Source organism: Fukomys damarensis, unplaced genomic scaffold (genome assembly GCF_012274545.1).
Source record: "Fukomys damarensis isolate Sample0158 unplaced genomic scaffold, DMR_v1.0_HiC HiC_scaffold_33, whole genome shotgun sequence".
In the NCBI taxonomy this organism is placed as follows: domain Eukaryota; kingdom Metazoa; phylum Chordata; class Mammalia; order Rodentia; family Bathyergidae; genus Fukomys; species Fukomys damarensis.
Window position 1 is genome coordinate 24,413,118 of NW_022900945.1, and position 25,419 is coordinate 24,438,536.

Genomic DNA, 25,419 nt, shown 5'->3' on the forward strand with positions numbered 1-25,419 from the left:
AAAATTCACAATAAGCAAAGAATAAATTTAGAAAAAATTTAAAAAGTTAAAATGACAAATTAACAAAATGAACACCATCATTTATAAACAAAAGGCCACAAATACAAATGAATTGCTTTCCAACAACTGGTAATTTACCAACATCTTCCTATAATTACTAATTTAATACATATACAATGCTTCCAAAATCTTTCTGAAACAAATATAACAGTCATATATAAAATTTTTATCTATATCTAAACACAATTTTTATTGAAATAGAAGACCAGAAATAAATATTCATTATAAACTAATCTAACAAATTAGATTAAAACATTTGATTGTAAAAATAGCTCCAATTCCCCACTTATTCTTGCTATTCACTTATTTAGTAATAAACTTTTGAAATTTCTACCACCAGGAGGTGGAGTCTTTTCTGCAGCTTAACTTTGGGATTGACCTTATAGAAACACCAGCAAAATGCCACAGATGGAACACGTCGATTCTATGCCCAGGCCTCAAGAAACCTTATTTCTCCTCTCAGAACCCTGCTACCAACATAAAGGTAAACCATTTAATTTCTGGAATATAAGAGAGTATCTCAGATGTTCCAATTCATCTTTGACCAGGCAACTAACGCCCAAACATGTGAGAGAACCTAGCCAAGAACAAGTGCCACTCTTTTGACCTGCTGCTAAACACAGACTCATAAATTTATGATGTTGGCCCAAACCAGAAATACTCATATACTTGTAAACCACTTTTGAGAAATTTGTTACAGTTACAGCTGAGTAAGTAGGACTAAACTAATATTATCAACTCTATATTAATACTATAATTCAAATGTTATCCTTAGTAGTTATTTGAGTAACATTTGATCTAGCTCTCTTAACTTCAAAAGACAGAGATAAAACATTGCATTTAATTAGCAGTGATCCTACAAAACATTTTCTCACAAGTTTTTAAAACTTAAAGATTAAATTGAGTAAAATCACTTCTGCAAATGATGTCATGAATTTTTTTGGTGTGGAATTTTGTTTCTAGACAGCTTTATTGAACCCAACTTTAAAGTAAAACTTTTCATTAATAACCCCAAAATCTATCAATCTCCTATCTTGCCTATCATTCCCTCTCTTTTTGTAGTAGTACTTTGATTTTTCCTTTGGGAAAACATTCTTTAAGGTGGTGAAGAAAGTTAGGTCACTGAGTAAATGTCCTTGACGGATTTTGGGACTTGGCTCCTTTCTCTGCTTCCTAGCCACTGTGGGCAGCTTTGCTCTACCAAGCACTCTTGCAGACACGACTGTACTGTGCTGCCACAGGACCAAAGCAACAAGCAAATATGGACTAAAACTTCTTAAACTGTTAGTCAAAATAAACCCTTCTGTAAGTTGTCTTAGATATTCTGTCACAGCCATAGAAATCTGTCTAATTCATATACAATGGTGAGCCAGAAATAAATGAGTTCTTGCGTATTTTACAGACCTACTGTATACATGTAGGAGGCCAACGAACAAAAATCACAATTCCTAAAATCTAAGATAATCCCAGAATGCTAGACACCCCAGGTGTCTGGCACAAATTAAAATCATCTCTGGAGAAAGAAAGAATCACCATAGAACTCACAGGTTAGGCCTGGAAAAAGCAGTTTGAATTTTTCTTTTCGTTTTTTTGTTTTTTGAGACAGGGTCTCACTATGTAGTTGAGACTGACCTGGAACTCACTATGTAGCCCAAGCTGGTCTTCAACTCGCAGTGATCCTCCTGTCTCAGCCTCCCGAGTGCTGGGATCACAGGCGTGAGCCACCATGCCCGACTAGCAGTTTGAATTTTTCTTTTCGTTTTTTTGTTTTTTGAGACAGGGTCTCACTATGTAGTTGAGACTGACCTGGAACTCACTATGTAGCCCAAGCTGGTCTTCAACTCGCAGTGATCCTCCTGTCTCAGCCTCCCGAGTGCTGGGATCACAGGCGTGAGCCACCATGCCCGACTAGCAGTTTGAATTTTAAATGCAAAAAACATGGCAGAGAAATAGAGGGGTTAAGAAAAATCCAGAATATAAACTTTGTTCCAATCACTGGATAACAATGTATGTACAGAAGAGACCCAAGGGAAAAAAACAAGCAGAGACCAGAAAGAATGCTATACTTGAAAAATAAAGCTGTATCATAAAGTTGCTCTCAACACAGAGGATTCCCCAAAGCATTAGGTTGGGCAGTAAGGTTAATGCCACAGAACAGAGCCCAAGCCCAGCAGAACAGATGGAAATTAGTGGAATCCATAGAAGCAAGAAAGCCATAGGGCAGGCTTCAAAATATGGCAATCAACTCCACCGAAATCTCAGACTAACCACCATCTTACTCACAGGGAGATCTCCAAGATATCAAGCCAAAAAAGCAACAACTGGAAGCCAAGAAGAGAGATCAGTGGCTGCATATCCTGCATAAAATCCAAGTTCCCAATTAAACTTATACAAGCTAACTAAAACAAAGGTCAACTAGTTTAAGAATGTTTAATGGAATCCAGTCACTAAAATGTATCAAACACAGTTTTGAAGCAAAAATAACATATGTAAAGAAACAGGAAAAATTTAACCCACATTCAGATAAAAAGGAAAACAAACAGATACTGTTTCTGAGTACTACTGAATATTGGAGACAGTATACAATGAATTCAAAGCAGTTGAAGTATACTACAAAAGAAAAAAAGCTGAAAAAGTAATTGAAATATTTAAAAAAAAAAAAAAAAACTTACCAGATGTTTTCACCAGAAAATTAAAAGACTGGTGAGCTTTAAGACAGGGAAATAAAACTATACTCCAAAGAATAGATACTGACTAAAGAAAAATAACCACAAAGATCAGTAGGACAGTATCATAAGTCCAATTAAATGTAACTCAAATCTCCGAAGTGTGAAAAGAGTTAACCACACATACATATCAACTACTGAATAATGTCTCAAATTTGATAGAAAAAATTAACTTATAGATCCAACAATTTCAAACCCAATCAAGATAGACACACAAAAAATTGTACACACATTATCAGTATCAATACAAAGTGATAAAATACAAAAGGCACTTTGCTGATTAATTTGTAAATTCTTCAAATGCTTTGGGAAAAAGTTTGACATAATCTTCTAAAATTCAATATACTCCCTTATAATCCAGTTACTGAATATCTAGGTATTTATTAAATATAAATGCATACATATGTGCACTAGAAAAACAGATATAATGAAAATCATGGCAATACTTTTCTTAAAAATCTAAAATTGGAAACAACCCATATATCCATTAATAAATTGAATAAATCATAGAATATTCATACTGTATATCATATAACAAGGAAAATAAATCGAATCTTACAATCAGGCTGGAAAATGAGCTAAGATGCATTTATACAAATTTCATTTTCTTTAAAAATTGAGGGAATGGAATTTGGGTGCCATTTACTCCAACCTCAGCTATTCATTTTATCTCATATTAGCCCCACAGCTTCATAAGCCATTACTCTGGTCTCAGCCATGGCCATTAGCAGAAAGGTCATGTTGACCTGCATGCTACCAGGGTGCTCATAAGATACTTCTATAAGTCACATAGCTTTAGTCAGACTTGCTTCTTAAAGTAAGCCAACTGAGGGATTTAACTCTTTCCAGCCTGCACTGCTTACAGCATGCATTGGGCATAATCAATATTGTGGCTTCCTGCAAAAAAAATGGGAAAAGTACAGTTCAAATATATATATATTTAAGTGATAAAAACACAAAGCAAAAAAAGTGACCCCACCCCATAAAAGGTAGGATGGTAGCTGCCTAACAAAAGACAGAGGTACAAATGGGAGGCAGCAGAGTTGGGGGCCCTGGCAATATTTTAATTGTTGACTAGAGGTGATTTTTAATATTGAAAGTGTGCATTTATGTCATACACTATTCTGAATATTTTTTCCTACAGTAAAAATATATGTTTAAGGCTTTAACTTTTCCTAAGTAAGGCACTGGCTTTTACTCTAGGATCTGTTTTTAATTCATGAAAGCGAATACATATTTTAAAACTCAAATAAGGCAGCATTACCCATCATATTTTCCCTAATCTACTCATATTCCTAAATAATACACTTATACTGATACCTTGATTTTTGTATTTAGATCTGGCTGCCTATTTAAGAAAATTACAACACTCTTACATTCCCTCTGTAACCCCTGAAAATTGTATCATAGCCACACAGAAAAGATGACCAGCTGATCTTTACAAAGCTGCAAAAGCAATTTATAAGGGACAAGGTGGGGTGCTCCAACAATTGGTGGTGCAGTAATTGGATATACACAGGTAAAAAATTTACCTGAGCTTCAAATTATAACCAACTCTAAAATGGATCATATATTTAAACATAAAAATATAAAACTATGCAACTTTCAGAAGACAAGAGAAAATCCTTAGGACCAAAGGCTAGAAAGAAAAATCACCAAAAGTACAATCCATTAAAAAAAAGATGAAACTAAATATCATGAAAATCATTTATTCTATAAAAGATGCTGTTAAAAACCAAAAAAAAAAAATGTAGATTTGAAATCATTTGGCAAACTACATGCATGACAAAAGACTCATGTCTAAAATATAAAAGAATTCTCAAAATTAAATAATAGGACATCAGCAAAAATATCAGAATAATTACTTTTGAAAATTATTTCCTCCATAACATCAACAACCACACTGACAAAAACTGACAATCAATAGTTTCTGAACTCTGGAAATTAACCAAAAGCTTGCAGCAACCTGGGGAGAATTTATTCAAGTTGACTTGACTTTGGTTAGAACAGCAAGCTTTCAGCAGTTTTTTCTTACCCTATTCCCATCCTCCTGTCTCAGCTCTGCAGTAGCAATGAAAAGAGGACACAGCCCAGTGAAAACTAATAGCAAGAGTGGGCAGAGAGGGTCTTCAATATCCCATTATTTCTAGAGAGTTGTCATTATCTGACATCCCTGATGGTTTTCTAGAAGGCACCCTTAATTTGACCTAACTTAGAACATACCAAAAATAATAAGCTGCCCCCTATAACCCAAAGCATTTGTCAAAAATGATCAGAGGCAACTGTTTCTATAGCTGCTTGAAGCAGATAACAGATGGTACAAACAACAGACAAACCAAAAGCTTAAAATAGAAAATCTGGGAACTTTGAAAAGCTCAACATTGGTGACAATCTAGAAGACCACATGCAACTTCAGGGCTGTGCATATGCCCAGGGAAGACAGGGGGTCCTAAGCACTTTCTTCTGACTAACCTTGGGGTTTGCACAAGCAGGAATTAAAGAGTATAGTTGTAAACATTCTGGCTGAGTGTTGATGGTGTCACAAAGAACCTCAACAAAGACTGGGAAATATATTAGACCCAGATATTTAGAGAAATCTCTGTCTAATCACTATATGATCACTGAGCTATGTGGGTTCAGTACCCACTCATGGCAAAAAAATACACATTTGTATAGAATTCAGAAAATTTACTAAAACAAACACACACTAGGGTATACAGGTGGATATATCAAAGCTGTCATGTTATTTAAAACAGTTTTCAAGATACGAGGATTTAGTTCCCATATTGCGCCTGCCTCACAAGAGCAAGGTCCTGAGTTCACTCCCAGGTGCTGAAAAAAATAAACATAGTTTTCAAAAAAATTATAAAACATGCTTTTAAATTATGATTCACACATAATGGAAGGGGAAGCAGGCAATATAAAATGTCCTTAAGAAAACCTGGACAATGAACTACAGTAAGTTTTAAAATCAGTTTAAATATATTTAAAGAACTAAAAGAAATTCATATATAACAATCTAAAGAAAAGTATGATATGTAACTCAAATAGTTTCAGTAGTAGATGAAAATTTAAAAACACAATAGGGCTGGAGATTTAGCTCAGTGGTGTCACACCTACCTTGCAAGCACAAGGTCCTGAGTTCAATCTCTCATAAAAGAAAAAATAAAATAAAATAAAAAGCACAGTAACTAAAATGAATAGTACACTACAGCAGGGATGGCAAACTTTTTAGAGCTTTCAATGGTAACATTCCTCTGTGGTATGTGTGTCATAGGTTCACCACCACCACTGCACTAGGGGATTTCAACAGCAGATATGAACAGACAAAAAGAAAAAACCAAAATCAGTGAACCTGAAAACACATCAATTCTGATTATCCAGCCTGAGGAATAAAAAGAAATACAAATGAAAAAAAAAATGCACAGGGCCTAAAAGACCTGTAGGACAACAGTAAACATATCAACATATACGTAAAGGGAATTAGAGAAGGGGATATAACAGGGCAAAAAGAACATCTAAAAAGAGTATGAATGAACATCTCCTGAAAATGATGAAAAACATTACCTCAGTAACAAAAAAACCTCAAAGAACTACAAGATAAACAGAGATCCACACTAAGACACACCGTAACATAACAAGAGTCTTTTTAAAAGAAGCAAAAGAGATGAGACTTGTTACATATAGAGGTTCAATAGTAACAACTAATTTTCATCAGAAATCAGGGAGGCCAGAAGCAATGGGAAAACATATTAAAACTTTTTAAGAGAAAAAGTCTGTCAGTCAAGAATTCTATTGAGTTATTTTTCAAAGAAAAATAGTCATCCAAGTTTTGTAACCACTTTTCAAATCTGAAGAATATTAAGTCACAGAAAATAAGTGTCCTTCAGGCTGAAAGAAAAAGATACCAGACTATAACCTGAATTTATCTGAAATAGAGAGCATGTTGAAGGTAAACTACATGGGTAAATGTTAAAGACAGTACTTTTTTATAACTTTTTCTCCTGATTTAAAAAAATATAGGATCATCTCTGTTACAGTAATAGTATATACAGAAGGGAAAGGATGGAGTGCTAGAGAAAGAACTTTATATATTAATCTGAGCCAAACTGAAGTAAAGTTTTAAATTGTAATTTCCAGAGTAACCACTAAGAAAATTTAAAAAATATATAGGAAAAAACAAAGGACTTAAATAACCTACTAGACAATAACACACTAAAGGAGACACTACAGGAGTACAGAAACACCAATAACAACAAAATTCATAAGATATACAGAAAACCAGTATCAAAACGGTAAATAAACATCCTCTTCTATCAGACATTAGATTAAGTACAAACTAATGAAGAATGCTAATTAAAAACAGAGACTGGCAGAATGGGTACAAGGGACAGATTTTAGACTCAAATATATGAACAGACCCAGGCATGTTATGCATGCCTCTAAATCCCAGCACTCTATAAGGCTGAAGCAGGAGAATCTTTTGTTCAAGTCCAGTGTGGGCTACTTAGCAACTTAGTGTGACTGCCTCAAAATAAAAAAGGGCTGGGGATGTAGCTCACTACAAAGAACACCAGTTCAACTCCCCCAAAAAAATAATTAAAAGGAAAACATTACCTCTGTCTCTGGAAATAATATCTGATATCCACAACTTGAAGAAGTAGTTTAATTTGGTTCAGACTTTGAGGGGATTGAGTCTAAGGCAAGCTGGCTCTAAGACAGAAAATATCATGGCAGAAGAGCAGCTAGGAAGCCAAACAGGGAAACAGTGCCAGAGGGTAGGGGCCAGAGACCATGTAGGAGGTAATCAAAATAAAAAGTGAATGTTAAAATTTTTATAAAACTTTACAGTAAAAGACACATTACCATTACTTCCCCCTCAAAATAGTCCCCCTCACTTCAAACACAATTATCCCACCATTATGGTCACTTTTTGAAGCAGTTCTGGAACTCTTCTTTTGTGACTGTCTTTATGAAGTACGATAAAAATACAGTAAAGTCTACGGCTGAACACTACCCAAGAGAAAGGCTGGCTTGTATAACTTTACAGTGAGTCCTTATCCATACTATTCACCAAAATCTGGCACCACACAACTTCTGGCTCTTCCCCATAGTCTAAATGATTGTAAAAGTTAAACATTTTGAATTGATTCATGACATTAAGGCAGCTAGGATAGCACAACTAGATACTCATAAAAGAGGGCTCCCAGATTTGCTTCAGAAAGTGGCAGGAAGCCGGGCATGGTGGCGCACGCCTGTAATCCCAGCACTCGGAAGGCCGAGGCAGGAGGATCGCTGTGAGTTCGAGAACAGCCTGGGCTACACAGTGAGTTCCAGGTCAGTCTCAGCTGCATAGTGAGACCCTGTCTCAAAAAAACAAAAAAACAGAAAGTGGCAAGAATGGTAGGATAAGTGTGTTTGAAACAAGAAATATTGGCAGGAGGGCTAATGACAATGTGTCTTTCACTGTAGTAATTTTTTAGAATTTAACCATTCACCATATTTTTTTATCATCCTACAAATGGTACCCGAGGCATCAAGACTTCATGACCAATCCAAACACATCCAAAAATGTACATCACTAAACCCCAACATAGCTCCCAAGTAAATCAAGTTGACAAGCTTAATTCATACTCTAGCCCTTCTAAACATGACAGCCAAACACATATTTTTAAACCATATTTAATCTCCAAATAAACATAATAATAAATTAATAATTCTGCCTAATATGATACAACTATCTTGGTTACAAATGAAAATACAATAATCCTTTCCTACAAATCTCAAAAGCTTCAGCCTTTCTTAAAAGTCTCTTGTAACACTCCAGGCAAACTTTTAGCTATAAACTTTTAGAAAAAATAAGTTACATAATCCCAAAATACAAGAGCAGCAGATAAATATTCCAATTCTAAAAGGGAGAATAGCACCAAAACAAGACTGAAACCCAGCAAGGCAAATATTAAGTTCTATAGCTTCATGTCCATCATCCAGGCCACATAGTGCTGAGACATGAATTCCAGAGGGATTGGATAGCCCCCACTTCTACAGGATTGAACCCCAAAAGGTGTTTCTATAGGCCCCACAGCTTTCCTCAGCAGACATTCCACATCTCTGGCACCTTCACCTTCCCCAAGTCTCCAATATAGCTTCATTCTCACTACTTTATGCACTGCCCTTTCAGGGACTCCCTGTCCGCCTTCCCATGCCTTTCTGTGATGTGTAAGTAGAAAACCTTCCTCGACTCCACAACTTTTTATGCATATTGGTAAAACCACTAATATGTGGAAGATACCAAGGTCTGCTGCCAGTGGGAGCAGCAGCCAGGCACCCTTGGACCAGGGCTGCAATGGCCCGAGTGCCTGGATGGATGAGTATGGGAAAATGAATCTCCCAGAGAACCAATTCCCTAAAAGGCCCTTGTCCAACAAGGGTGCAGAGGATCTCAAATGAAAATTTGAAATCTTGCATCCTTGAGCCTATGAGGGGTAGGGTCTTACTGATTTCTGAGATGGCCTCAAAGCATCTTTCTTCTCTGTCCTGTACAAATTTCTTGACTTCTTTTTCATGGTGCTTTTCTCTACATCAATCATACCACCATCTGCCCCAACTTTTCAAGAGGTTCCTTTTGAGCCCATTTAAGTTTTTCCAATTGTTCTGCTCTGCATTTTGCCCCCAATTCTATCAACCTGGCTAAAAGCAGCTAGTAGTACCCATGTTGCAAGCCAGAATGTTGGGCTACCTTGAAATTTCCTCAGCCAAATCAATTAGTCCACTGCCCTTAATCTCAGTCTCCTGCAGTCTCAGAGCATGGGCAAAATGTAGACAAGTTTTTTGATAGAGTTTAACACAAATGGCCTTTAGGCCACTTCCAAACAGAGTTCTTGACCCCACTTGAAACTTCAGGAGCCTGGCCTTTATTGTACCCATTCCTATCAGCATTCACATCTTCTGAGTCAAACAGAATCACCATCAAGCTCTGCTTACAGCATTCTAGGGCCTTCTACAGTATGCTTCTCCAAACTTGTCCAAATACTTGCCACAAGCCAATTCTAAAGTCTTCTAAACCACATGATCAGGTATAATTTGAGCAACAACCCCATTTTTCAGGTGCCTGTTTTCTGTATTAGTTAGCTTTCCTGTTGCTTGGACACAAAAGCCAACACTCACAAATTAATGGAGAATTTTAATTTGCCTCATGGTTTCAGGAGTCTCAGTCCACAGTCAGCTGGCTTCAGCACACAAACATCATGGTAGAAGGGCATGGATGAGCAAAGCTTCTTTCTTAGTTCACTGCAGCTGGGAAGCAGAACAGGGAAACAGTGCCAGAGAGGAAGGGGCAAGAAACTATAAATAGTACCCAAGATTGCAATTCCATGACCCATTCAGACACACCCAGCAGGGTACTTCACTAATACCCTAGGTGGCTCTCAAGCCAATCAACTTGACAATTAAGCTTAACTGGCACATAAAAGTATGAGAAAAGATGTATCATGCAAATAGAAATCAAAAGAGAGCTGGAATGTCTATACTCAGACACAGCAGACATTAAGACAAAAAGTATTACTACAAACAAAAAGAACATTTTATAATAAAAAACTCAACCAATCAAAATTATATAGCAACCTATCAAAAGAGCCCAAAGTACATGAAGCAGAATATAATATAATTGAAAAGGCAAAGAAAATTCAAAAGTGATAGCTGAAAACTTTAATACCTCATTTTCAATAATGGATAGAGTAAAACAGGCAATCAGTATGGAAATAGAAGACTTGAACCCCACAAATTAACTAGACCTAACAGAAATCTAGATAGAGAATAACTGAAGAATACAAATTCTTTTCAAATTAACAAGAAATATCCTCAGGAATAAATCGTATGTTAGGCTGTAACATATGATTATTATGACTTATTTAAAAATAAGTCTTATTTTTAAAGGAATAAAATTAATGTTCTCTGACCTCAATGAATAAAAGTAAAAAAATATTTAACACAAAAGGAGACACTACAAGAATATAGTAACAGGGCCAGGAAATTTAGCTCAGTGGTTCTGCCACCTGCCTTACATGCACAAGGGCTGAAGTTCAATCCCTGCTACGAAAAAAAAAAAAGAATATAGGAACAGGGCCAGGGATTTAGCTCAGTGGCACCATGCTTGCCTCCAAAGCACAAAGTCCTGAGTTTGATCCCTGGTACCGAAAAAAAATAGAGCAACAACAAACTCAGTAACAGAGAAAATTTGGGGAATTAAGAAGAAATTAAGCACAAACTCCTAAAAACTAATAAGCCAAAGAAGAAATCACAAAGGAAATTAGAAAATACACTGAAAATAATGAAAACAAACAAAAAATACCAAAACTTATAGAATGAAGTAAAGTCAGTGTTTAAATGGAAACTTCCAGCTATACAGGCCTATATTTAAAAAGAAAGATTTCAAATCTATAACCTAAACTTCCACATTTAGAAATCAGGGAAAGCAAACTAAACCCAAGGCAAATAGAAGAAAGGAAATAAAGATTACAGCAGAAACTAATTACAGAATCAAGAAAGAGGGGAAAAAAAATAATAAAAGCAAAACTTGATTCTCTGAAGATATCAACAAAACTCACAAACCATAGGCTGAATTAAGAAAGTTTATAATACTACCATTAGGAATGAAAAAGGCATCATTTTCACTGGCCTTGTAAGAAATTAAAAAGGATTATAAAACACTATAAACAATTGTATGCCAAAAAATTAGATAATGTAGCTAAAATAGACAAATCCCTAGAAAAACAAACTGACCAAAACTGACCCAGTAAACATAGGGGGGAAAAACCTGTAATACATACATGTAACCTCTCCCCAAGAGGACTATAAAATGTATGAATTACAAACATGTACTAATAAAATAAACAAGAAAAAAAAAAACAGAAATTAAAAAAAAAAAAAGCATATGAAACCTTGATAGGTAACAAGTTTAAAAATGCCAGGACCAGACAGCTTCTCTGGTGAAATCTACATTGAAACGAAATGTCTGAAGAAGTAATACTAAAAACTTCTCAAATGTTCGCCCACCAAAAAAAAAAAAAAACAGAAGAGGAAGGTACAATTCTTAATTCATTCTATAAATCCAGTATTATTCTCATATCAAAAGGAAACACATAACTCAAGAAAATTATAAATATCCTTTATGAAGTCACAAAAAATCCTAGGCATCCTTAACTCAAATCGAAAACCCAAAATGCTCCAAAATCCAAAACTTCCTTGAGCAACCCATGTGGTAAAGTCTATTCAAATATTCCAAAATCTAAACACCTCAATACATTCCTGATCCAAGTATTTCAGACAAGGGCCATTCAACCTGCATCTCTTTTCTTTTTCCTTCTGAAGACATACCACCTATATCCAAACTGGTTACTCTTCAAACCTGCCACACAGCCTCTTGAACCTACTTTCACCACCATCCTAGGAACTTTCTTTACCCTTCTCTGTATAATACCCCATTTCATGGATTCTTTTTAGTTTACAAAACACATTTGAAGTGAATATTTTAATGTGAACCAAGACCTGTCGTGTAAAGGTACAAAATCTCAATAATGAATGTAACTGTACTGTATACCTAAAATGTACCAATAAACTCAATAAGGAAAAATAAATAAAGTAAATATTCTATCAACCTCAAAAGTTTCATATTCATAGCCAATTCCCACATTTGACAGCTTGGTAAGGTATAAAATGTAGTCTGGAAATGACTTTCCTTCAATATTGTGAAATCATTATTCCATTATCAACTACTTTCCAATGTTGATTTATAATCCCTTTTATACTCACTACTACAAGCTTTCACTATCTCTTTATTCTGGTGGCTGAAATTTCACAATCATTTAACTTGATGTGGCTCTTTTTCAATCACTATGACCACCCATGAACACTTAAGTTTTTTGATCAATTATTAATTTTTCCACCAATTTCCTCATGGTTTTTTGGTTATTTTGTACCAGGGATCAAACTCAGGAGCTTGCCCTTGTGAGGCAGGCAGCAGCACCACTAAGCTAAACCCCTGGCTATTATTTTTATATTTATGCCATTATTTTTATATGGTGCACCTGCCAAGTGTGTTCTAATTTTCTTCTACTTTACACCTCTTTTGTCCTGCTCTGAGACATCTTTCAAGTTTACCTTTCAAGTTCTATTAGATGTTTTACCTCTAAATTTCCAAGCCTATTATTTCATATTCTAAATTTCTAAGGCCTCTTCATTGTTTTCTGATTTTTAAAGCATAATTTTATTTCAAAGATGCAGTGTCTCCTTACTTCTAAAAATATCACTAACATTTTGTAAAAAGTTTTCTTGAAATGCTTCTTCTTTTTATATTGGGCTTATTCTTGAATGTCTCAAAAATGCACTTAAAACTCACTTAGAAATTTTGTAATGAGTAGTTGTAACTGCAGGATGATCAATCTAGACCATTTTCCTGATGGATCCTCATCTTTATTGCCAGTTGGTCTTTTTTCCTAATCTAATCGGTTAGCTTTTTTTTTTTCCAGTCCAGTACTCTCAGAACTGGGTTGAAAAAAGAAGCTGAGACTGATTTCCAGTTCAACATATAGATTTCTATTCAATTTTTCCTGATTTTAGGTATGATGCCCTTGACCTAATCTATGCCTAATCTATGCCTAGATGGATATAAGAGAAGAAACTTAAAGGTGAGACTCTTCCCAGTCCGGTGAATGTTGTTTGTTATACAGACTTCTGGACAGTCTTTCCCACAGCCAACAATTCTTGCAGCAGTCAAATTCTTGGTCTTTCCCACAGACAGTGCAAGCTTTTTCTACAGTTAGTTAACACTTGTTGCTTATGACCAAAGTTTTACTTCTGTGATTACCTTTTTATATTGTCCTTGAGATTCTATGCCTTTTAAATAAAATCACTACAGTGATACCTCAGTTGTCAAATAGCTCCAAATATCAAATTTTTCACTAAACAACAAAGTTAGAAAAAAATCTGCTCAGTGTTTAAAACTTTACTCATTAGTCAAACTGAAAAATCTACTTGAAAAATATATTGCCAGAGTGACTCCCACCACATCTCTCCATAGACACAAAGGAGTGACACTTCACTCTAAGCACATCTCTCTCCCGGACAACATGCAGTGTTGGGTTAGTGCATTCAAACATTCATCATTGTATTTTTGCACTTTATCTGCATAAAATATTGCAATCATGGTGCCAAAGTAAGTTAGTAATACTAGCAGTAAAGCCAAGAGGAAAACAGAACCACAACAGAGTTAAACATATCAATGTGAAACCTGTTAAAGTTTTGGAAAAATGAATTTATAAGTGTTATTACTTGGTTTTCCTTTTTTTTTTTTTTTTTTAGAACCCTGTGCTTTCAAGGCAGGTAGGCATGGAGCCACTGGGCTAAATCCCTGGCCTTTTCCATTGTTTCTTATGGGGTAAGTATGTTGTTAGAACATTCCAGTGTTTGAACACAAGTTTGGAATAAATTTTATTTGATAACTGAGGTTATCACTGTATTGTAATTATATTGAAAGGCTGATGGCAAACCAAGTTAAGTGGCTATTTAACCCACCACAATCAAGTGAATATACAGCTCATCAATTTTGATTTGTTATGTCCTCATTGTTCATCTCTAAATAGTATAAAATTGAGGGCTGGGAATTTAGCTCAGTAGTTCCAAAGTTGCCTCAAAAGTGCAAGGGCCTGAGTTTGATCTCTGGTACCAAAAAAAAAAAAAAAAATCTAAATAGTATAAAATTGAGATCCAAGTTTCAGGAAGACATAGGGTTACTACAGATTTGGGTCTAACGCTGAGTTTTACTATACCACAATAAAATTAATATTGACCTGCAGAATTATCTTAAATTCTCTTGGGAGCCAAACATGCAACATTAAGAAAACCAAGCAAATGTTAAAATATGCATTATTTAGTAACAACAAAGTCTGACATACCTTATTAAAACATTACTATTCAGATCTTTTACTTTTTTTACTTGATCTATGAAATTCTAAAGGTAAATTAAAATTTTAAAGACATGTGATCAATTTCTATAAAGAAGTTATACTATATATATTTCAAAGCTATCTGCTTCTTCACATAAATTCAAGATTATTTAACAGACCTGATTTTTTATTTAAAAAGTACTGTTTAGCCAGGCATGGTGGCGCCTGTCTGAAATCCCAGCACTTGGGAGGCTGAGGCAGGAAGATCACTGTGAGTTCGAGACTGGCCTGGGCTACATAGCGAGTCCCAGGTCAGTCTCAACTACAGTGAGACCCTGTCTCAAAAAAACCAAACAAAACAGTTCTATTTACCTTGTTTGCTTGATATAAAACATGTCACTTCACTCTTGCTTGCAAGTTTGTGTATATTTGGCACTTTTTATTTTCAACATTTGTCATTTTGTTTAAACAAGACTCATAAAAAATAGAATTTTTAATCCAATTTTTGAAGAAGTGATAAGAAATCAATAAAAAATTAAAAGGCTTTTGGAAGAATCTCAGGTAAAATGTGAAAGGAAAGCTGGCAAATCAAGCTTGGAAAATATATTGAACAGGGAGTTCCATTTCATGTTAATAGCACTGCTATTATATTCCCTGCATAGCACAAGACTTTTGAAAAGTCACAGCCACCGAAAATTAGCTCTATCTCCTCTAAGTCTTTCCTATAAAAAGCATTTTAATAGGAGCAGTGTATGTAGAACAATTTATTTTTCTAGTCCTCTTTTCAAACTGCTACTCTTCTTGCATGTAATTTTCCACTGCTTTTCAGCTTTCCAGTACCAAAACAAAATAAGCAGGTAAAGGCAGGCCTATTTCCAAGAAGGGATTTAGCTCAGCAGTGGCGCGAGCAATGTCTTGAGTGTTCAATACCCAGTATATACCTATACCTATACCTATACCTATACCTATACCTATACCTATACCGGTATCTGTATCTATATCTACATCTACATCTACATCTACATCTACATCTATATCAAAAGATTGATTTAGGACAAGGCTTTCAGGAAAGCTACTTATTCCCAGTTCATCAAAATAATAAAGGAACAACACAGTTCTGCCACTTCCTTTTATTACCTACCTTATCTATACAGAATCCCAAATTTCAGAGATGTAGATAAAATTTCTAGTTTTCACTGATAGTAGGTAACCTATTCTTTTCTGCTTTAGCTTACTTGCCTCATAAATAACCCAGTCAAAAATACCTATTTTACCATTTTCAGAAACTATTAACAATTTTACTAATTTATGATATTAATGGTAAAAATGTATAAAATAATTTTATATTAAAACTAACATACTACCATTAAAACTGCAAGACAATAGTCTTGAAACTTTCAAACTTCTATTTCTTATTCTTAAAGCAGAAAAATATTTTAAGATTTCAATACTGATACACTATTTCACATTTTTCTAATTCTATTTTTAAATGATCTTTATTCCTTAAAAACATTCAATTTAGGGGTGCTTATAAACTCTAGTAAAGACAAGCACCTTAAACATCAAAAAATACTGCCCAGAGGGAATTACATTTTACTGACTTATTCTTATAAAAACATTTCCAAATGTTCCTAAATTTTAGAACAAATACCTATTTAAAAACAAATATAAAAATTAGTAATTCATATGATTAGCTTTTACTATCTTGTTTTCCTACCAGCTCCTAAATTAGGATGTCTTTTAAACCAAGACTAAATATACTGTTATAGCTCAAAATTTAGCATTACAAGCTTTTACCATTTAGCCCAAATATTTTCTACTTCAAAATACCAGCAATTATAGCATAACTTTCTTGGGTTTGAGTTTCCAAACCAAACATATCCAAAAAAGGCTGAAGTCAGTGAGTCTGTAATAACAGAAAAAGTCAGACGTACCTCCTAACTCATATGCAAACTCTATCTCCAAATAAATTTATTTTGAATACCAAAAATGAAAAACTTGTCTGTAATGTTTGTACTTATTCTTAACATACCCTACCACAAACATTGCAACTTCTAACTGGACTTCCTCACGTCAATCTTTCACACTTCTTCATGTAACAGCTGATCAATTAACTTCCACAGAATTCCTTATTTCTAATTTCTAATCATGCCACAAACTTACTGATTTTTCATTACTTTCACTTAAAATAGACTCTAACCCATGGAAAATATTTGCATTCCACAATTGTCATTTGTCTTTTTTAAAGTTCCCTTCTCACTAGCTGATAATCTACTTTCCACCAATCTATAAATGCCATTTCTTCAAAATCTACCCAAAAGTTTTATTAAGCCACTCTTAAAAATTACTTGTATTTAGGGTCAGGGATTTAGCTCAGTGGTGCTGCACTTGCCTCATAAGCGCAAGGTCCCAAGTTTGATGCCCAGTGCCCCTCCAAAAAAATTACTTATATTTTATGTCAGCTCAATAACTGAAATGTATTAAGTACCCTTCAATTTGTTTCTTACATTCATAAACTCTTAGAAGCAGGAACTTTACCTTGTTCTTAGTAAATTCTTACTAACCAAGCTAAAACAAGTGAAAAAAGATTGGGGAATTACAATAACACAAGATTTTTTGTAATCAATTCTCTCAAAATCAAATGCAAATATAGTATTCAAACAGACATACTCAAATTTTCTACCACAGAAGTCAGTTATGAAAGCTATACAACATTCTATTTTTCTAAATCTACTTACCCTAACCCCAAGAGCTATGTACAATGTCTTAATATTTCAGATAAATATTTTTCCAATATCTAACAAATTTGGCTTTATCCTTTTATACTTCAAAAAAAAACTATAAAAATCACAGGTGTGGTAACGCACACCTGTAAACCCAGCACTCAGGAGACTGAGGCGAGAGAATCACAGCAAGTTCAAAGCCATTCTGGGGGTAGTGAGTTCAAAGCCAACCTAAACTGCGTAGTGGAACGCAGTCTCAAAAAAACAAAAAACAAACAAAACGTACAAGAGGAAAAGTTAACAGAAGTTTAATCTTAATTTCAAGACAACTACTGAAATTCTTGGAGTGGTGGTATATTCAACTTATCATAAATTCCAAAAGGTAACACTTTTATATGGGGTAAAAATTTTCACTCAAACTCAAAAGCACTCATAATCTAAATGTGAATGAGAAAATTTCTACACAATTTACAAAATGTATCAATTCTTCAAAACTAGGTCTACTAGAATGTGAAGATACATATTTTAATAATTGTGTACTCTTTACATTGTGAGTCATCTATATTCCAGAAAAAAAATTTTCGCCACACACCAATTTAACAGTAACGTTAACTATTAACTGCATTTGGAAAAACAAACTAATTGAAGTAGAATTACTAGAAGTTTCAATGGATCAATAATTCCACTTTAATTTTGTTTCCTTCATGAGTTTTAATAGTTTAATCTTTTATGCAACGGTCTATGAGATTATATTTTAGTTAATTATACATAAACAAAGGTCAAAATCTTTCTGGTGAAGAAGCAGACACCTACCTGCCTTTCTGTAAAAAGAAACTTATTTGATCCTACCACTAAAATCACAAAGTAAGTACATTAAGCATCCTGAAATGCCCAAAAGCTAACTTACATAATCCCTAGAATATACTATTAAAGAGGCTCCAAAGAGTATCTATGTAAAAAAGCAACCTAAGACCTCCTCCTCCTATTTCTAATATGTGCCTTGAGAACAGTGCAATGAAAGCAAGCCAGACAGCTATGCTATCTGTGGGGGCAATTCAAATCTTTACATTCTAAGTGAATTCTCAGGTCATAAAAGTAAAGGGTTACTATTAATGAAAACTAAGAAGCATCTCTTTGACCTTGGCATACCATTCTGGAAAAAAACACGACTACTGTACCAAGGATCATCTACTTCTAAATTCATAAAGACAAACAAGGACAGAGAAGATTCAGGAATCGGCTCTTACTTCTTTTTGAAAGGAAGGCAAATATATCACAACCAAGTTAAAGGGGGGGGTAATTTATATTGATAGAGGCCAAAACTGTGATTACTTCTAAGAGCAGTAATTAATGGGAAGAGGCACAAGGCACCTTTCTCAATGCAGAGAATGTTCTGTATCTTCATTTGGGAAGAAGTTCCCTGGGTGTATTTTAAAATTCACTGGGTAGTACTCATGTGTATACTTCAGTATATACTGCTAGGAATATTCTTTTCCAGTATTCCCTTCTATCAGTCATCCTTTAAGGTTGTTCAATTTTTATTTTATCCTGTCTCTAGACCCCTAACAGGATTTTCTATACCTATAACTGTGCAATAGTGTGGTCACTAAGCAACTGAAGTCTGGCTACTCTGAAATGAAATGTGCTTTAAGTAGGTAGTAACCATGGATTTTGAAGTCTTCATATAAAAAAAAGTACACAAGATGTTTCAATTATGTTTAAATGGCACTGCAGATCTATTAATAAAATTTCTCTTAATTTCTTTAATGTGGCTACAGAAAATTGTGAATTGTGTTTGTGGATCAATTTATACTCCTATTCGGCAGTGCTGACCTATACAGTCTATTTATGAATGCCCCTTAATTTTTTTCTCCTTTTGACAAAATTGTAAACACATTCCATATACGTTTTGAAATATGTAAACATTGCAAAATAAATTTGCCAAAATTAAGACATGTACTACTTAACATATTATCCTTCCATGTCATCCTAATATGAATGCAAGAATTCAATAGTAAGCTATTCTTTTTAAACAATTTAAATATTTTAATTACTAATAGTAACTAAATAAAACCCAAGTGTCCACTTAATTTAAAAACCTATAAATATTTAATTTTAATATCATTTTAAACAATTAACAAGGTTAAAGCATTTCAGTGTAAAAATGTTTTCAAATGACTATAAATCAAATATGTCATCTATACTTTACTCATATCCAACTCTGAGTTAACATTCCCAACAGAAAGGACAGACACTAATTAGACATGTAGCAATCCTAATCCACTAGAAACTAGTTGTGACTATGCTTGAACTTAGTAACTCAGTGAAGCAAAAGGCAGTTTCCATTTTGGCCAATATCACTATGTTAATGTCCAGTAAAGACTAAGGGCCTTTATATGATGGTATGAATAAACAATGTGTGCAATAAGACACCACTTGAATTAAGGGTAGACAGAAAAATACTTTTATAATAAGTTTTCAAATCAGGAGATAAAACTTACAAATCATAACAGGTAAAAGGATGACAGACATTCAAGAAAACACGGCAGAACAGAAAGGTCTTGTCTCTAGAATCAAGATAGAACTTAGGTTTAAGTTTGGCTGCCTCATTGTTTACCATTCTTATGACCTAAGTTTTAAATTTGTTTCCTTACATGTGAAATGGGTATACATCATAACATTATTAGAAGTAGCATATAGATATTTAAAGTCAATATCAGCTCGGTAATATAAATGATTAAATAATGGTGGAAGTCCATGGGTGACTTTTCCCTCCATTTTTAAATTTCTAAAAATATTTTAAACATAAGTGAAACTTTTAACTAGAATATATATATAACTAATATAAACACACCTCTCTAAACTTAAAATCATTTTTACTAGCTACCATTTATGATTTTGCTTATAAGCTTAAAATTTGTAGTGGGGATAAGTACTAGGGAAAAAAAAGAGGGGGAAAAAGGTAACTAATATTATACCAACACAGACATACACAAAACAAAAAAACTGGAGAGGGAAATAGCAAAAGGAAATGCTGTTTGGAGAAATTCCCGATTCAGGCTATGCATGGAAAAATTACATCCATGTCCTGAACTCAGCTACTAGGTAAGCCACTCCTCACTCAAATGTACATTACACAAAAATTTATGTAGCTATTCATCCTCTCCTCTCTACTAATGGTCACCAACGCCACATGGTAAAAAATTTAAAGGAGGATGAAGAAATTTAGGATGTTGAAACAAAGACAAACACCTGATTGGGAAATAATTTCACTAAAATGAACTCACTCCCAAGCACAGCTATTCATCAGCTGACAGTAATAAAATGAACTCCTAAAATATTTAACCTAGTTCCTGCCTCTTTCTTTATTAACTGTCTTTATAGGTATGGCCTAAAATGGAACACAAGCAAAAGCATACAATCCTCAAATGACCACAGGGTGGAAATTTCAAGTTACTATAGAAGTAATGATGATAATTACAATAATCATTATTACTAACAATTGCTCTTATTGTGTGCCAGAAAGCTAAGGACTTTACATGAATTCTGTAAGTCTAAACCTCTATAAAGATGGTATTCATCAATAAATCTACTTGTCTAACGTTTACAGTGCTAAATTTGAACACTGCCCGTTCTACTTCAAGGCATACACTTTTAAACTTTATCCTTTCCTGCCTCCTTACACATAAACATTTACAAATGTCAACTGATTCTATATGTATGTGTATACATAATGTGTGCTTGTGTGTGTGTAAAACATTCAGTGAGTCAGTATTAAGCAAAAGACAATTCTAATTTTGGAAAGGCTTTTTATCTACTGTCTTAAACCATTCAACAAAAAACTGAGAATCATTCTCCCTCCACAATAAGTGGTACTTTCAAGTGCTAGTTATATTTAACATCTTCCTCAAGAAACTGACAATGTGTGTACATATATATATATATATATATATATACACACACACACACACACACACGCACATATACACATACATGCAATAAGCTTGCAAATAAACACATAAAAGAATTTAAATATCACCTTTCTAAAAAATTAAATAATTGATAGAATACAAGTAAACATTCTTTGTAAGCTGTACTTTAATCTTAACACTTTATTGGGTGTTTAAAATTTTTCAATAATTTGGTTCTTAACATATCACGTTTCTATAGTTTATACAGAAAGTATTTACAGGACTGAAGGTTTGGCTCAGTGGTAAAGGGTACACTAGAAGCCCTAGGTTCAATCTCCAGACCAACCAAAAAAAAAAAAAAAATCTTACAGCACTGTATTTTCAACTTAAATGTTATACATACTAAAAATCTTAACACATAAAATTTGAACATACCACTCTTAAGCAATTGAAATTCTACCACAAACTAGACTAACAGAATTAAATTTCATGGAACAAATCACTTATTGTATATGTTTATTTATTTATCACAGATTCAAAATCTTAAATGAATAGGAAGGCTACAACTTTCAGACAGAAGAGGTAAGATAAAGATTAGTAGAGGGAGACTGAAAAGAAACTCTTAGGAAAGCTAACTTGAATCCAGCCTCATTTTCTGCCACCCAAGAGAAGTGTGCTGTGCTATTGCTTCTCCTCTGGCAGGTTCCTCCTCTTCCTCTTGAAATCCTCTGCTTTTCTCCTTCTGGAAAGTCATCTCCTAATAGCTCTCAACTGTCAAAGAGTTTCTTATCTTGAATTTAAAAATACAAAAACCTTCTAATTCCATAATCACATGAGTTCCTCGTAAGTTCAAAAAGGAAATAAATCCAGTTTAACTTTGGCAGATCTGAGAAAAAATGAGAGTGGACCAACTAAGGCCTAAGAGATAAGAAAACACCTATTTAAAAAAGAAAGAAAACATCTTTTTCACAGAGACTCCACCTCCCTGAAGACTGAATGGAATGTGGTGTTCCATAACCTAAATTTCATGTGGTGGTACTCTAAGAGGAAAGAAGTGAAATACTTTAGCCATCCAGCAGGGTGAGCTAGCACTAGAATCAGTTTGATGATTTTCAAATACCTCAAAATTCAATGGTATAAATGGCTCACACTATTAAAAGCAGATACTGTCCTCTAATAAATCCGAATCAAAAATAATTCTGAAACTATTTCAATCCAAGCTATACATTATAACTTTGTTCAATCCTTACAGACTCAATGTACATTCTACACCAGAGATAAAATATAAGAGTAGGTGCTCATTTCAGTATCTAAATTTTACTGTATCCATTATTTATTCTCATTATTTTATTTTATAAGGCTACCACTTTTAAAATTTAAAAGTACTTTTAAAAAGTACTATAGTAACTAGTGTTCTACAAATAGCGGTTGGATATTCAATGTGCCAATTTCTACACTGTTTACTGCAAACTACAGCTGCCTTGCTATCTATGTGAAAAGCAGTCCTAAAAAAAGGCATCCCACAATAAGATCTGCTCTTTCCCTCCTAGAGTCACAAGTGAAAAGAGCCTAAACAAGACAGGGTCTTTGGGACAATAGAAAGATGTACCTCAATTTCCTCTACAGTACAGAGGATGTATTGTGACTCTGCTACCCATTTACAGTCTGAAACTGATCAAATTCTTTCCTATAATCTGAATGACAAACCCAGAAAACATTAAGGTTTACAAGTGAAAACTTCACTTTATAATTAGATAATGTGCAAGTAACCTTAATCATCAGACTAGAGTGTATAATTAAATCTATTCAGTGTTGAAAATTATGAAACAGCTATCAACATTCTCAGAAAAATCAATTAAAAAGCACCTTACATGACTGATAAGAGACTTAAAACAACTGTTTTTGCCAAATTTAACACCCAAAAAAGTTAAGTATTGTTGGATCTAACCATAAATGATTCTACTACTTGCTGAGTTTCCTAACAGACTTCAGTGTTGTAACTGCAGTAGTAGTAGTAGTAGGATTTCAAAAAGTTGTTTTAAAAAGAAGCAGTCTAAGTGGCATGTTTGTTTATCCAACCAAAAGGACTATTTTTCCACCTATCTCATTTCTATCTCATTTCTTAGGTAACAACTGGCAATAACTGGCAGTTATTTCATACTTTCCAAGAAATTCATCAAATATTTGGTTTTGCTTTTTAACTTAAATTACTGGGCCATTTGCTTGTGGAAATTCTCAAAATTCCTAAGTTAATCTACTGTGAAATTTCTGTATTTTCATCTGATTTCATTGAAAATTACTTCAAAAACTAAGTCACCACATTATGTTAAATGAAAATTAACTTACCGTCACAGTTCTCATTAATGTGATAGTATTTAATTAACAAGTATTTTCAGTGATACTCCCTTGTTTTGTTTTTAATCATTATTAGTTGTAGATATTCTCCTTCTCGTCCCAGAAATATGGCAAAGAATACAGAAATGGGATAGACACTGAAAGACAATTTTCCACTACGACATTAACTTAAGCATCCATACTACATTGTAAGAGAAGCAGGTAAGAACTGTGGTCGAGATTCCTTCTACCATAAAACTGTATGATCCAGGAATAAATTTTGCTAATAATATCTCCTATTCATTATTACAAGATTTTTCTTTATTATTAAAAATGGGATATGTATCTGAAAAGAAATAAAGTTTTAAGTAATTTTTAAGTTTAAATTTCATTTTTAACACAGAAACTTAAGTTAATGATCTAAATATGTTTAAATAACCCTTCAGGTAATTCTGTTAAAGGAAAACCCAACACATTTGTTACTCTGACATTGTACTTCAGTATTAATTACAGTATAAAAACATGAAGTTCTTGCATTGTAACTTTAAATTGTAAAATTCTAAAACTTAGAGAGCTATGATTTTTAAGGGTAGTATACATACCACTGCATTACTACTAGTTAAGCATTCATGTGACACCGATTAAAATGTCTAAGCTAAATTATAATTTCATTATAAAAAAGTTTTTTCTTACCAAACCTACCAAAATAAAATATTCCTAACGTTAAATTCCTGTGATACTTACACATGGCACTGAAGGTAAGGAGCAGATTTCCTTTCTCTGAGAAACTTTAGTTGTCTATTTTTAAAAATGCTTCCTGCTTCTTGTGGGACCTAACAATTTCACTAAACTACTGCAGACATAGGATTAAGGCAAATCTAAAATATCACCCTGATGCAAGCTTGGCATTAGTCAAAGAGTGGCCAGAACAGATGATGGTGTTGGAATACTTCTGTTGAGATTAACTTCTACACAAAACAGTACCATCATTTCAGGCCTCAATTATATATATATCCCTTCGCTGAATTTAATGATCACATAAAATCTGAAGTCTAAATATAGAAGTTTTATAACAACTGTATTGAAGTTAGTATTACTTAAAGCAGTTGAGGAAAACTTTTCCACTAAGGTCGCTAAACCATGGATGGATCCCAACACGAGAGTCGTCTGTGGAAGTCCCGCAACAAGAAACCTTTAGCTCCACCACCTAAGTTTCCAATCACTCAGAAGGGTCTGGGACAACTCATCTTCAGGTTCACGGGAGAAGTGGAGCACACCTGCTTTCCTCTGGCAGAGATTAAGCTCCCAGGGACACAAAGGCCAGGGAATCAGACCTGGAGAGGCAAAAAGCTTTAGCTGGACACCCACCAAGCCCCTGGCAACCCGAATACCTCCAGCGATTTACCTCTTGCTGTTACTTCCCAGGCACCTAGCCGCACAAGATGTTGCAGAACAGGGGGAGGGGGAGGGTTATGCGGTCCAGTCCCAAGTCAAGGGAGGGGTGTGTATAGTTCACGCCAGAGCCGGCGCCTCTGGCTAGGACCGAGCACCCTCGAAGGCAGAGGGGTTGGCTTGGCGACTGCCTTCGGACCGCCCCGTTACTCAGTGCACTGCAATGGCGACCGCCAGGCTCCCCAAGCCGCCTCATCTCGGCCCCTTCCCCCGACTGCTCACTGGCTGCTCAGCTTCATGTGACTAAACAAAACCCCCAAGTCTACAGCCC

The 25,419-nt window shown here is 34.4% G+C and overlaps 1 protein-coding gene across 10 annotated transcripts in view; it reads right to left on the bottom strand.

Moving 5' to 3' along the window:
- Positions 1-25,419, bottom strand: part of Znf644 (zinc finger protein 644) — a 94,030-nt gene that overhangs the window by 68,205 nt on the left and 406 nt on the right. The window contains exon 2 of one of the 10 annotated variants that reach the window (XM_033758197.1): positions 24,974-25,030. The exons of 6 other annotated variants lie outside the window; for them this stretch is intronic. The gene's annotated coding sequence lies outside the window, so the exon portion shown is untranslated. 3 more of the 10 variants (XM_010614661.2, XM_010614664.2, XM_010614663.2) reach the window with 3 other exon arrangements.